The sequence below is a fragment of the Phasianus colchicus genome, chromosome 13, assembly GCF_987193195.1.
Source record: "Phasianus colchicus chromosome 13, bPhaCol1.hap1.1, whole genome shotgun sequence".
In the NCBI taxonomy this organism is placed as follows: domain Eukaryota; kingdom Metazoa; phylum Chordata; class Aves; order Galliformes; family Phasianidae; genus Phasianus; species Phasianus colchicus.
This window is the reverse complement of record NC_143448.1, coordinates 7,468,441-7,481,803: the sequence shown is the minus strand read 5'-3', so window position 1 is coordinate 7,481,803 and position 13,363 is coordinate 7,468,441. Positions and strand designations below refer to the sequence as shown.

Below are 13,363 nucleotides of genomic sequence, written 5' to 3'. Positions count from 1 at the left end.
AGGTGTTTTTCTTTATATAATGTATGATGCCTACAACTGAAATTACACATAGAAAAGTAATGTGTTATAAAAAATAAATGAAATGCATTGAACAAACTTAGAATGTGATTTGATTATGTTGATAGCACAATATTGATAATGTAAACAGTTTGGTTTTACAGAAGCACTAATCTGATATTCTAGCAATATGTTGTGTGGTAGGTGTACGTTCACATGGAATGTGCTTTCTCTTGTAATATTTTCATATTTTTAATTTTTAAGACATTATTTGCTGATTTTTACAAAACAGGAATGCATTTCAACACAATGCAGGTGTCACTTGGAACATCTTTGGAAGCAGAAAATCTTATGTGATTTGGGGATGCTTCTTGGTCATCTCTAAGCAAAAGTTCTAGATATGTCTTTTCTCGAGCATAAGGACAAATGTGAATCTGTTCTGAAGCCAAGGATTTTACTGTAGCTCTTTGTTGAGAGAGACCAAGGGCATTTCCTCAGCTGTAGAGCCAGACAACCTGATATGAAATGTGCCAATGCAAAAATATCTGACAGGCTGATGTGCATCAGTTTTAATGATGTCACACGCTCCAGATTTTGTTTTCTATTAAATAACTTTCAGAACAACTGCTATTAAATATAATAGTTTAAGGAGAATAATGGATTGAACAGCTGCCTTGAAAATACGGCTCCCAAAAAAATAGGGACTCAGTCTTGCCTTATCTCAGTCTAAGTGGCAGTTTTCCTGTGGAGTTCAACATCACTGTTTAATGTGAACTCATACAAATAAATGGCTGAGAAAAGTCATGGGGATTTTCTTGCGTGTGTTAGTAACCTATATGAATAGGTACTACACAGATTCTTGTGTGGTGTTATTGCAACACAGTATGTCTTAGAGATTCTGTTATTTCCTTTAATATACTCCAGTGCTTGGAGTATGAAGCTGGCAGCATTCAGCATCTTATTTCAATCATCATTTGACACCTCATTCACTCTTACAAACATAACTAGCCAGCTCATCTGTTACCTGCACTGTATGATTTTGACTTAATTTATTGCACAATTGTGTTACATTTGGCAGTCATTTGTGAATGTTTTCAGTTCAACAGCAAGTCATCAACAAACCTATGGTGAAAGTTACAATGTTTCAAAGGACATATAATCTGCTGTGCTTTTCAAAATCCCAAAATAGGTAAAATATAATCAAATTTTATACTAGATTGTGTTTTGCCAGTCAGGCACCATCATAATTTGACAGGCGTGATGTGATGCAATGAGATGTGAATGACATAACCTAGTGTGACATAACTGATAGGCCAACATAAAAACTTAATAAACATTTCCTGTAAGTTTACTGTACTCTCTTGTGCTGCCCCGTCAGTCCCCTGTCCTGTGTCAACATTTGGGTGAGGTATTTGGTGTTAAACCCATTACAAAATGTAGCAGTTTGTTTATTTGTGAGAAATGCTACAGATGTTTCTGTGTACCCTTTCTGGATGTGCTAAATATGAATAGTGTGCAACTATGAAATTATTTCAGATTACTTACCTGGGAGTTATCTTAGTTGTAAAAGGCCAGTAATGTAGCTAGTGAATACTCTGCCTACTTACTTGTAAATAGCCTAACAGATGCATGGTGTTGTGACTAGTTTGAATTTGACTTTTTAAGTTACAGAAGAATTAATAGAGACACTACCCCAGTGGTTTTCCTATAATTAACCATGATGATGGCTTACTCAAGAAATTATAAACAGTGTCTGCTCATCTTCTGCTTCCTGTTTACTTTCCTGATGCCATCAGGTTTCTCTTAATTAATGAGAACCAGTTCCAATGACTAGATCCTAAGCCTCCTAAAATATCATTTAAAATGGTATTTAATAAAAATAACATTTAAAAAAAAAAAACACTCTATACACTCCACTAATATAAGTACTGCAGTTTTTTGTTGTTTTTTTTTTTTTTTCCTGACTATAGAAAGCTAATGAATTAGGTTCAAGAGTGTTAAATTTCTGTAGTAATTACTCACAATTCTTATTTCCTCAGTGAAAGCTGGCAGCCACACAAATACACCTTAAAATTAGAATTTATTCTCACATTTGCATTACTTGTGTTTTATATGGAAAAATGATTAATATTGCATGTAACAAAGGATGCGTTTGCAAATGTTTGTTTCAGGAACTCTATAAATTGCTTAGAAGTTTTTTACTCTTACAAACGACTGATACAACTAACAGCTCTTGCAGAAGAATTCCATTTGCAACCTGAGTCAAAACTGTGCTATGGTTTATTTCAAACTACTCAATGTAAATGTTTACTGAAAATGGACTGGACTATGGATTCCAGAATGCAATCATTGTGCTTTGTTACCTTTATGTTTGAAATGTGGAGTAAGGAATTTTTTGCATAGGAATCACCTGAACAAAAAATGTACATGCAAACCATTATCGAAATTGTTACAGTTGTTTTTGGAGACTAAGAATAGTATGAACAAATCTTGATAATTTATTTCTTGCAACACTAAAGTGAAAGTTGTTTCTTTAGAAGTCTAGGAGCAAAAAGAAGTCTGGATCTCTTTCTTTTGAGCTTCAGCTGTAGAAGTACATGGAAACTAAGGTAAAAATAATCTCATAAATCTCTAGGGAATAAAACTATGGATGCATATAAAATCTAATAATTTTTCACTAGCATAATCTAATTCAGATTTCTTTTTGTGTAAAGTGCAAATATTTGCAGGTTCAATTCTTGTTTTATGCTGGAGTCTAGTATAATTGGCTCCATCAGAAGAGGGTTGGCCAGCAGGGACAGGGAGGTGATCCTCCCCCTCTACTCTGCTCTTGTGAGGCCCCATCTGGAGTACTGTGTCCAGGTCTGGAGCCCCCAGTACAAAAAAAGACAGGGAACTCTTGGAGAGGGTCCAGAGGAGGGCCACGAAGATGATCAGGGGACTGGAGCACCTCCCCTACGAAGACAGGCTGAGGGAGCTGGGCTTGTTCAGCCTGGAGGAAAGAAGGCTGCAGGGTGACCTCATTGCAGCCTTTCAGTACCTAAAGGGAGCCTACAAACAGGAGGGGAACCAAGTCTTTGAAAGGGTTGATAACAGCAGGACAAGGGGAAATGGTTTTAAGTTTAGGGAGGGGAAATTTAGGTTGGATGTCAGGGGGAAGTTCTTTACAGAGAGAGTGGTGAGATACTGGAACAGGCTGCCCAGAGAGGTTGTGGATGCCCCACCCCTGGAGGTGTTCAAGGCCAGATTGGATGGTGCCCTGGGCAGCCTGGTTTAATATTAAATGAGGTGGTTGGTGGCCCTGCATGTGGCGGGGGGGTTGGAGATTTCCTTGAGGTCCCTTCCAACCCTGGCCATTCTGTGATAATACAGCTTTTTTTCCCCCAAAGAACTTTCCCAAAGTTCTCTTAACTTGGACAGAACAGCAATGTTCTTCACATATTTAAAAAAACCTGCAAAAATAATCAAGCAGAGTAATGTGGGGGGCAGCAAAAAGGGGAATCAATGAATGATGAAATTAATTGCTCCTTGTAGCTTAATATGTAGGATTGGGTGGCGGGGTTGTAGAATGGGAAAATTTCAAGGATATCACAGGACATCACATGTTGGTTTGGAATGCTCCCTATGACTGAGTAGCTATTTTATTGGAAGCTTGATCATTAGAGTCTTCATGTGCTACTATTGCACAATGAAGGGTAAAAAGGCCACAACAAATCTGAACAGTTCTGTCTCTACGAATGGACTCAATTGGCATTAGCAGGTGGTGACTTGTTTCTCTGTGAAAAAGCAAGCTTATTTTACTGCTTGAGTTTTAGACCTAGAAAAGCCTTCTTGTGGCAGCTTAGAAGCATGAATAGTGTTCCTTACCACTTTCTAAATGTGCATGTTTGCTAGCAGCAAACAGGAGTTGTGTTGGTATTTTTTTTTATATGAGCACCGCCTCAACTTAATGTGCTTGAACTTTGTGGCCAAAGGTGGGAGTAGATTAAAACTTGCTTTATGCCCTGACACACTTTGATCCATCTACTGCTTGTGGGATGTCTGTACGAATGTTGGTACGAATCACATCTGTCTGCCAGGATGGCAGCAATAAAGCCCTTGCAGGAATGGTGCAGGACTGCAGTATCTTCAGTATCGAGGAAAAAATAGCCATTATGATTAGTGATGGTGACTGTATGTACTCATGTAAACTGGAATTACTTCATCGTCATCAGGTTGTCTGAAGCTTGCACAATGCAAACCTAGAAGTGAATTTGACTGGAATTTATTCAAATATTCAAAATATAGCATGAATATACTCAGTTGTCTCACTAAAAGTAAGAAACTGGTCTCCACGTGACTCCTGCTATGAAGGTGTCTTGTGCCTTATTTAACACTGCAGAGTCCATAGAGTTGCTTTGAATGCATATTTCACTTGAAATTTATGCACTTTTTTATTATGGAGGAACTTTATTGATGAAGGGCATTTGAGTAGTACTTGAGTTCTGAAATACTGGTTAAAGATAGGAGTAAACTGTTTGCTCCCTGTGTATAATAGAAAGTCTGTAACTGTTTATTTCATCAAGTTGGCTATATCTGGAATATTAAGTCTTGGTACTTTTCCCTGCAAAGGCCAGGAGTAACAAAGGTGATGACTGTCACTGTTTTTGTAAGTAGCCAGATGGTCTTGTTTCATTCACGTGAATAGATAATAGATATCTTAGGAAAGAAGTGCTTATTGTCAGCTGAGATGTAATTATTTCTGGGCACAGAATATTGACATTTAAATCTGCTGGTTTTGTCTAAATTTCTATTAGAAATATTTTTCCTGAAGAAGCTAGATTATACAGAGTAAAAATAAATGAAAATATTGAACAATACTAAGTTATGGAATAATAATTAATGTATTTTTTCTTAAATAAGAAAGAACTCAGTTAAATCTTATTATCTGGTATTGAATAGTTGTCATAGTGCATTTTGGGGCTATTTTTCATGAAAAGCAAGTTATACAATAAGCAAGTTATACAATAAATTTCAGTAAATTTGAAATATGAATTTATAAGGCAGAAGAGGTAAAAGATGAAACAAAGGTAATGATAGGATCTAAAAGAGATTCGGAGATATGTTGCCAATGAATACAAATATTTTGTAAGTTGTATTAATGCCTGCATTCAGCAAATCCAAAAAAATTTTTTTTCTGCAATCTTTAACTACATTAATCTGTACTGGGAGCCTCTACATGCATTTGTTTTCTGCCTTTCTCTTGTACTTGTGTCTTTATGGCTGGCCCCACAAGGATATCCAGAAATAGGAGCAATGCAAACAGCACAGCAGGCTTCTCTGAAGCTTTTATGAGCTCACTGATGAACACTTGTTTTACAATTTTCTTCTACCTTTTAAAGTTTGTGACTCGGCAAGTGATCCTGAGATACCTTACTTATTATTGTATACTATATGTATTTGTTGTCTAACATAAGTGTCTTTCATAAAAGATAAAAAGGAATTAGATGCTTTTCAATTAGAAACATTGGTTTTTAACACATGAACAATGGACCAGATTAATTCCTTAAGTAACTCCCTTCTTTCCCCACAGGTGACTTGTTTGGTTCATAACTCCATCTTTACCTAGGCAAGCAGGTAGTTTCAAAACCATGTAACTGGGTTGATGGGACTATTGCACCAGGCAGGGGAATTTGTTAAGGTTAAAATCAAATCTATTACTAGTTACTAATAGATTCAGAGATCTTAAGACAGAAAAGTATTTAATTTCAAGCTGTTCTAGCCCTGGGTTTGTGCATCTGAAGTGCCCTGCTGGTACATTCCCTCTCCTCTTTTCCCCCAAGAGGCAAAATTCATGGAATGCTACTCCATGCTTTGCTTGTATTTTCTTTGCTGAGGAAGAGTGTTTTGTTTCTTGCCTTCCTTCCATTCTGTGTAATATTCTGTTCAATTAGCAATGGAATTAACTCTTCCTGGTAACCAGTGAATCATTTTAAAGTTATTTTCCAGATTCTCTAAGAGCTTGTCAGTCACAAGCTTATCAGATAATTTTGCCCAACTCAGATTGTATTATAGGAAAATATATTATCTGTTAAAGGTGATGTAAAATTAAAATAAATTCCTTGGAAATGTACATTGGCTGCTTAGCGTTTATTCCACTGCTTCAAGCTTCATCTTTAAGTGCTGGTATTTATGCTATATGTTTGCCTCACTGAGTACATTGGTATAAGATATAGCAAGGGGCAACCTTGTTCCCCTGTCCAGCATCAATATGGGGTTTAAGCTATGGATGTGATAACTGACTATACATTTTAATTAAATATTCTTAATTCTGATATGGAAACAAATGAAATTCATCATTAACAATTGAGTTTTAGAGTGAACTTGTGTGAGGCATGGAAATATGTATGCTGAAAGAAATTTATGCAGATTAAATCCATTAGCAATTTTCTGCATACCTCATTAAGCAAAATATCAAATTCCACTTAGTTCTTCTGCTGCTCTCATTAGACAACTTAAACTGTACTATTTCATAGCATGGAAGTAAAAAATCCCTGATGTAGTTTCCCACTAGTGAATTCTCAAATATTTATAGATGTCATACTAACATCTTGGACTAATAACATTTTGTCACTCTACTGTTCCATTAAGTCTGTAAAGAGACAGACTGCCTGGCTCCAGTGGTGGGGCTCTCTGGAAAAGTAGTATATATATTTCTTATAACAGTAGTTTGGCACCATAACTGTCTTTAAGGCATTTGTGTAGCTGTGCATTGAGCGTTGAAATACTTTAATTAAAATATATAGGTATTTATATTAATCTGGCAAAGACCAGATTAGTTTTGATTTGGTTAGGCTTGCTGATCTGATTCACCACCTGGCTTTGCCAACGTTCTCCCACAAAGGAAGGGAAGAATGTACAGATTTGAGTCTAGAGAGAGGGAGGGCGGGCAAATTGTTTCTTTTGGAGGAAATATTGGCTTCTGGTGGTTTAAATCTTTGTGATACTGTGAGAATATTGTGATCGAATCTCTAGAAACCCAAGTCAAATGAAAGTAAGTGAGAACCATAAGGGGAGTTGGATTGTGAGAACTTGTGATTACTTTTGCAGGGGAAAGGGGGGGGGGGGAATGTGGTCCCCTTGTCTGTCTATTCATACACAAATAGCAAAAGAAAGTACAAGCTAATATTATAACTTTCTCTACACTGATTGAAAATCCTGAAAGCATAGAGAAACTTCTATTCTGTTCTGTCTCCTTGCTGGTCTCCCTGATGTGGATACTGTGAAGTGTCAAAGAGTTTCCGTTTCCATACCCCAACCTTTTTGTCCAGTGCAAGTTCTCACACTCCAGAAGACCAGTTTCTCAGTCAGAGGATGGCAGGCAGGTGGAGAAAACCCTCACAGTTGAGGTCCGTTTCCTTTTTTTCCTCCTTGTTTTGATTAAAACAATAGAGCCAGAAAATACTAACATAGATGCTTAGTTCCCCTCTGCATAGAATGTAGGGCAGTATTTTGATTTTTAAGCTAGGCTAGTAGTATTTTTAGCTTATGTCTTTTCCTTCCTTCTTGCCGATGCCAGAGCAGTTAAAATTTCTGGTTTAACCTTATGCTGGAAGCAGAGGTGTATAAGGGAGTAGATGAATTCTTGCAGTGTCGCACATAGTGTCCTTTGCTGCCTTTGATCATTTGTCATTTTGACCATTACACAATTTGAACAAAGTAGCTAATCAATCCCTTCTCATTGTGTCCTTCACATACTGCCTGCTATCAGCTTTGTTCATTTCCTTTATATTCAAAACTGTTCAGTAAATAGTACCAAAGGTCTTCTCAGCACCAGTGGGTGGGCCTGCCATTCTGCTGTGAGAGAAGGGGTGTTCTTGTTACTAGGTGGTAACCCATTCAGTCAATCAGGAATGCTATGGAGCCACAGCAGGCTCTCTCCATGTGAGAAATACTTTGTATGTCATTATGCTTCCTTTCCAATGAAGTACACCCCATGCGTTAAGAAGCAGGGACATAAGAAATTGGCAGATAAGAAAACTTCCGGAGCACACAGACTTCTGAACCCCATTTCTTCTTCTTTACGTAAAGAAGACTGAACATCTCATATATGAAAGCAGCTAAGTAGAGGGTTAGTGGTTTGTGCTTTTATTGACTTTGCGTAGACTTGAGGGGGGAAGAAGTTAAGGTTCCCAGATATCCTGGTGGACCTGGGACAGTCTAACTGTATAGGCAATTTCAGTTATTTCTGTATCAGTCATCTGACAGTCTGATCGTCAGCCTCTACTGACCCCATATGAAAGGGAGGCTTGCTGACTGCTTCTAACTGTGAGTTACAGGCACAGTCTGGGGCTCTCAAGTCTCCCGACTCTCTGAAATGATCTCATCAACTGAGTTCAGACTTCTAAAAAGAATTTCTTGTTTTCCTTAACTATGTGTCATCTGGCAACTCAAGAGCTGAATCCTTCCTCAGCTCTTGTGAACTCTGCAGTCCCCTGGTCTTACCAAGGGGGAGAAAGTGTGTCACCTAAAGGCTTGCTAGTTTGTGAGCAAGTGCTTACAGTGTTGAGTGAGCTCATGGCACAGAAGTGGGCCCTTGGTTTCATTTGAATTGAGAGAGGATGAGAAAAGAGGAGAGGAAGAAAGTAATTTCATGTTTGTTTGGTTTTTTTATGTCAGGATTGCCTTTCCTTCTGGACTGTAACCCATTCCAAATCCCTTTGTTAAACCATGAATACACGGTACGCTAACCAAATAATTCCTCCTATTATACTTTACATGCAATAAAATTCTTCAAATTCAAAGGTCACCAGCCAGACATGTAAAATGACTTCATGAACGACTTCAGCTCATTAATCATGCCTTGGTGTAGCAGTGACTCTCCTCTGTTCATTAGAATAACATTTCTTTGCACTTTATGGCAAACCATCATTATAATGCAGAACAAGGACAACAGTGTGAAAGACTTTTTTAATGAGACTTCATAGTTGCTCATGGTGGGACTCCCCATCCTGTTTGCTCTTGAAAGAGCTGTCTGACAAAGGTTCAGAAAGGATTTCTACCTGGTGAAGAGAGCCAGGATGAGAGCTTCTCAGGGAGAACTGTCAGTGAGCTTATAGAAAGCTGCATAAACCTGGCTGCCCTGTTGGCCAAGCTGTCAGTCTTCAAACAAATACAGAGAGAAAACTTGTAATTGTTCTCACCATACGTAAGACATTTTATGTTGTATCATTGTCATATGCAGCAGTTCTTAACCTGCTGAGGAAAAACAGCAGTTAAGATCCCCAGGATCTTGAGTGGACTCTGCGCTTAATAAGGAGAAACTCTGTAGTTTAATAGTTATCAATTACTGAGGAAAATAAACTCTTCATTGGAACCCCTGAAACTCAACTTCTCACCAATATTCATGTCATTAGTCTAATATTGTTTTAGTCCTTACCTTGGATATAACGAAGAAATGCAATCATTCCAACGGTGCTGGACTGACCTAATTTAAATCTCCTTTAATAAATATTTTAAGGGATGTAATAATAAGGGATAATAATAATTTAGAAAATAATTTAGAATCTTTCTTACATAGATGGAATAATGAAATTGCAAAAATGGCTTATAAAGTTTTGTGGATGTTCATTTTTAATTAAAATATTCTCCTTTGTTTTCCCTCAGGAGTGTAGCTACTTCGTTAAGCTGGAAAAGATAGCAAGGTTCCTCATAAAAGAAATAGCAGTCTGACTACTGACCTCATCATGTTATAGCTCTTTCATTTCTTGTCTGTGAGGCTGGTACAGGTTCTTTCCCAAAAATAAATACTTACAGGTCCAGGTCCTAATCTTCTCCTTCCCAGTTTTCAACTTTTTTTGAAGGCAGATGCAGTTTTAATTCATATGAGAAGCAGCTTAAGAACTGTTCTGCTTTATCCTGGTAGAGAAACAGTAGTAATTTGATGCATACCTTAGAATCAATAATATAACTAAGGTTGGAAAAGACCTTTACAGTCATCTAGTTCAGCCATCCACCTGCCATCAATGTTGCCCACTAAACCCTGTTCCTTAGTACTACATCTACACATTTCTTGAATATCAATAAGGATGGTTACTCTACTGCTTCCTTGGGCAGCTCATTCCAGTGCCTGACCACTCTTGGAGCAGAAGTTTTTCCAACATAAATCTCCCATAGTGCAACTTGAGGCTGTTTCCTCTCATGGTATTGCTAGTTACCTGGGAGAAGAGGCTGACCCCCATCTCGCTACAACCTTCTTTTAGGCCGTTGTAGAGGGTAACAAGGTCTTTCCTGAACCTCCTCTTCTCCAGTCTGAACAATTCCAGTTCCCTCAACCACTCCTCACAGGACTTGTGTTCCAGTCCCTTCACCAGCTTTGTTGCCCTTCTCTGGATGTGCTCCAGAGCCTTTATGTCTTTCTTGTAGTAAGGGACTCAAAACTGAACTCAGCATTCAAGGCGTGGCCTCACCGGAACTGAGTACAGGGGGACAGTCACCTCCCTGCTCCTGGTTATACTACTGACTGCCTTGTATTCCTAGCCTCAGCAGTTAAAATAACATGTTATCATTAATGCAAGATATTTGGAGGTCTTTTGCTTTGCCATCTGTAATTTCTCTAGAGCTTGTGACAGTGGTTGCTGTAGATGTTCTTCTAATTTCTGTACCTCTCATCTCTGTGTCTCATCTCCTGTGCATTTTTTTCTGCATCACTGAGACAGTTCGCAACCTATAAATTCTTTGTGTGCTCCTCATCACTATGTCCTGAAATGGACTTCACTCTAGGAGCAGCTGTCTCCCCAGCTTTTCTGCTGTTTTCTTCTGCAGTTCCTATGATATTTTGTACATCCATCTCTTTTTTTATTTCACTGGCCAAGGTCTCTCTCCACATGAGTAACAGGTGTTTAAAGGGCAGAAAATTGTTTTCTGTCAAGACTGGAATTAAGAAGAGGTGATGTTCTTCTCAGTCTCCCAAATGTTCCTATCATCACTGGTTGAGGCAAGAGAGATACTGAAGTGGAAGAGGATGATGGAAGTATAAATTATGGTTACTAAAATTTTCACAAGCTTCGTTCTTCAGCTGCTGTCTTCTCCAAACCACCAGGCTGCTTTTGGTACATTTCCTATCTTTCTCTTTGGTAAACCAAGAAAAGGCCTTTTTGTTCCCTTGTAATCTCCTTATGCTGCTCTGATCTGCTTTGTCAAGTGATCAAAGACCCTGTTCAGGTGGACTGTTGCTTAGTTACCACATGCTAGGAATTCACTTTTGATAAATTGCTTTGTCTTCAGAAGTAGCCATATCTTTTTTTTTTTCCCCTCCCCCGGGTGCTCCATTTAAATGTATGATCTAAGTTTATCAGCCTGCTCTATTAGAAATACATTAGGTACAAAAATTTTCCTTGTCATCTTCTCTGGATTTAAGGTTCCTCTGGAGAAAGGAGGATAAGAGGCAAGAATATGCTGCAGTTTAGAAAAATAGAAAGGAGCCTCCCAGGAAAACAAAATGCATTCTCCAAAGGCAAACAGGCTGTGTGTAGATAGACGTCCCTGATAGTTTCAAGAGCAAACCAAGACATTTTAATTTTGGAAACTTTTTTAGATTATTGCCTGTAGCATTTGTTTTTCTTGTAGACTTTACCTAGGTTAATTCCATTAACATATACGGAAGTACCTCTCGATGATAATGTATAAAAAGGAGAACATGACAATCTGCAATATAAATGTTTTTGTCCTAAACTGGCAGAATGGAAGTTCTTCATGCAAAATAACTAAATGAATACTAATATAAATAAATCCAAGGCTTTGGAGGAAGAGGTCGGTGAGAAGAATGGAGTGGAACAAGCTATTCCAACAGTGTATATACTCTGTCCTTCTCTATGCAACTTACGGTGACTGTGCCATTAGAAGTTTCTCTTGTTATTGCTTTTCCCTATTTGACTCTACCATCACAAAAGACTTCTACAAGGGTGCTACCTTCCATTATCCCCTGAACTTAGTATGTTTTTTCCTGTCATAAGTACAAGTTTTGATTTTGCATCTTCCTGCCAACCTTCCTTTTATCTAACCTGCCTGTAGACTTGTTTATGATGACTGTGCTGTATGTACTGAAGCAGAGAGAGCAGTGATTCTGCCATTGTATGGTGATTTCTTTTGCAAAGTGCAGGAGCCTGAGGGAAGTATGTAAGATAGGCCTGGAGCAGGATCTGGTAGGTGCCATATTTCCAAGGTACCAGCTTTGTAGCTTAGGTGTACTGTAATGCTCCAGGTCTTGGGTCTGTAGTTGATCTTTCCTGTGAAGTTCATATATTTCCAAAAGCAGATAGGAAGGTGTTTTTATTTACAGCAGGAAAGAAAAAAGAAAAAAAAAGAAAAAGATTTAGTTCTTGGTTAAGTGTTTCTGCACATTTCAGCCTCCTTCTTTTTCAGTGAAAAATAAATCAGTAAGTAGTAACAACTGTTATTGGAAACTTTTGCTTATTAAACCAGTGAGGAACAAATTCTTACTGCACTATTGATCAAGTGCTGAGCTGCATTTTCACAGTAGGAAAATATAAGTAGTGATTTTTATTACTGATAAACTAATCTGATATTTGAATATGAATATATGTTGCTTTTACATCTTTATAGAACGTAACTGTATCTTGTGTGGAACAGTTCTTTACCAAAGTGGCATGTAAAATAAATAGCTTTAAATAACACATACCATAATGCTAAGTGAATTCTCCTAATACTCTTGTTGCATTCTCTGAGGTTGTATTTTATATTAAATCTATTTCTAGTTCTTGCTATACGGTATTTGCTGTAATTATTAACTTATTCCCGGAATTACAGAATTAAAAACCATAGAATCAGAAAGTATGTGAGGTTCTGAAGGGAACCTCTGAGGAGCCCAGTCCCACGCTTTGCTAATCAAAGCAGGGTATGCTGTGGCAGTATGCTCAGGGATGTGTCCAGTGGAGTTCTGAATATGCCCAAGAATGAAGTCTCTTTAATCAAACAGTTTTTGAGTTTTGACAGTTTAAAAAAAAAAAAAAAGTCTCGCAGCTTCATCTTGTTTCTTGTTCTATCATCATTTACACACACTTAAAAATGTAAATACATTAAATATAAAAATCAAGATGATAATTCTGAGGGGCAGCAAAATGTGATGCATGTATAGAGATATCAAATTTCTATGCGAAGCAGCTTGCATTATGGGAAGTGAAAGCTGATAAAAGATGGGGAAAAAAATTAAGATCAATACTTTGATCAATCGTGGAAGACTTGACTCAGCTGCAGCGGAGCCAGATTTTTCGTCATTGCCTAGCTAAATTTTATTGAAGAATAGGGATCATAAAACTATCATTACTCTATTGCTATTTGTAGTCTCTGTTGCTCACTTCTTTTTTCG

General features: G+C 37.8%; 1 protein-coding gene across 2 annotated transcripts in view; it reads left to right on the top strand.

Annotated features, from left to right (window-relative positions):
- LOC116243885 (uncharacterized) overlaps positions 1 to 13,363 on the top strand; it is a 211,591-nt gene that overhangs the window by 82,548 nt on the left and 115,680 nt on the right. Inside the window, exon 1 of one of the 2 annotated variants that reach the window (XM_090149956.1) lies at positions 7,883 to 8,107. The exons of the other annotated variant lie outside the window; for it this stretch is intronic. The gene's annotated coding sequence lies outside the window, so the exon portion shown is untranslated. Of the gene's footprint in view, positions 1 to 7,882; positions 8,108 to 13,363 lie in introns of those variants that run through there. 2 annotated transcript variants of the gene reach the window in all.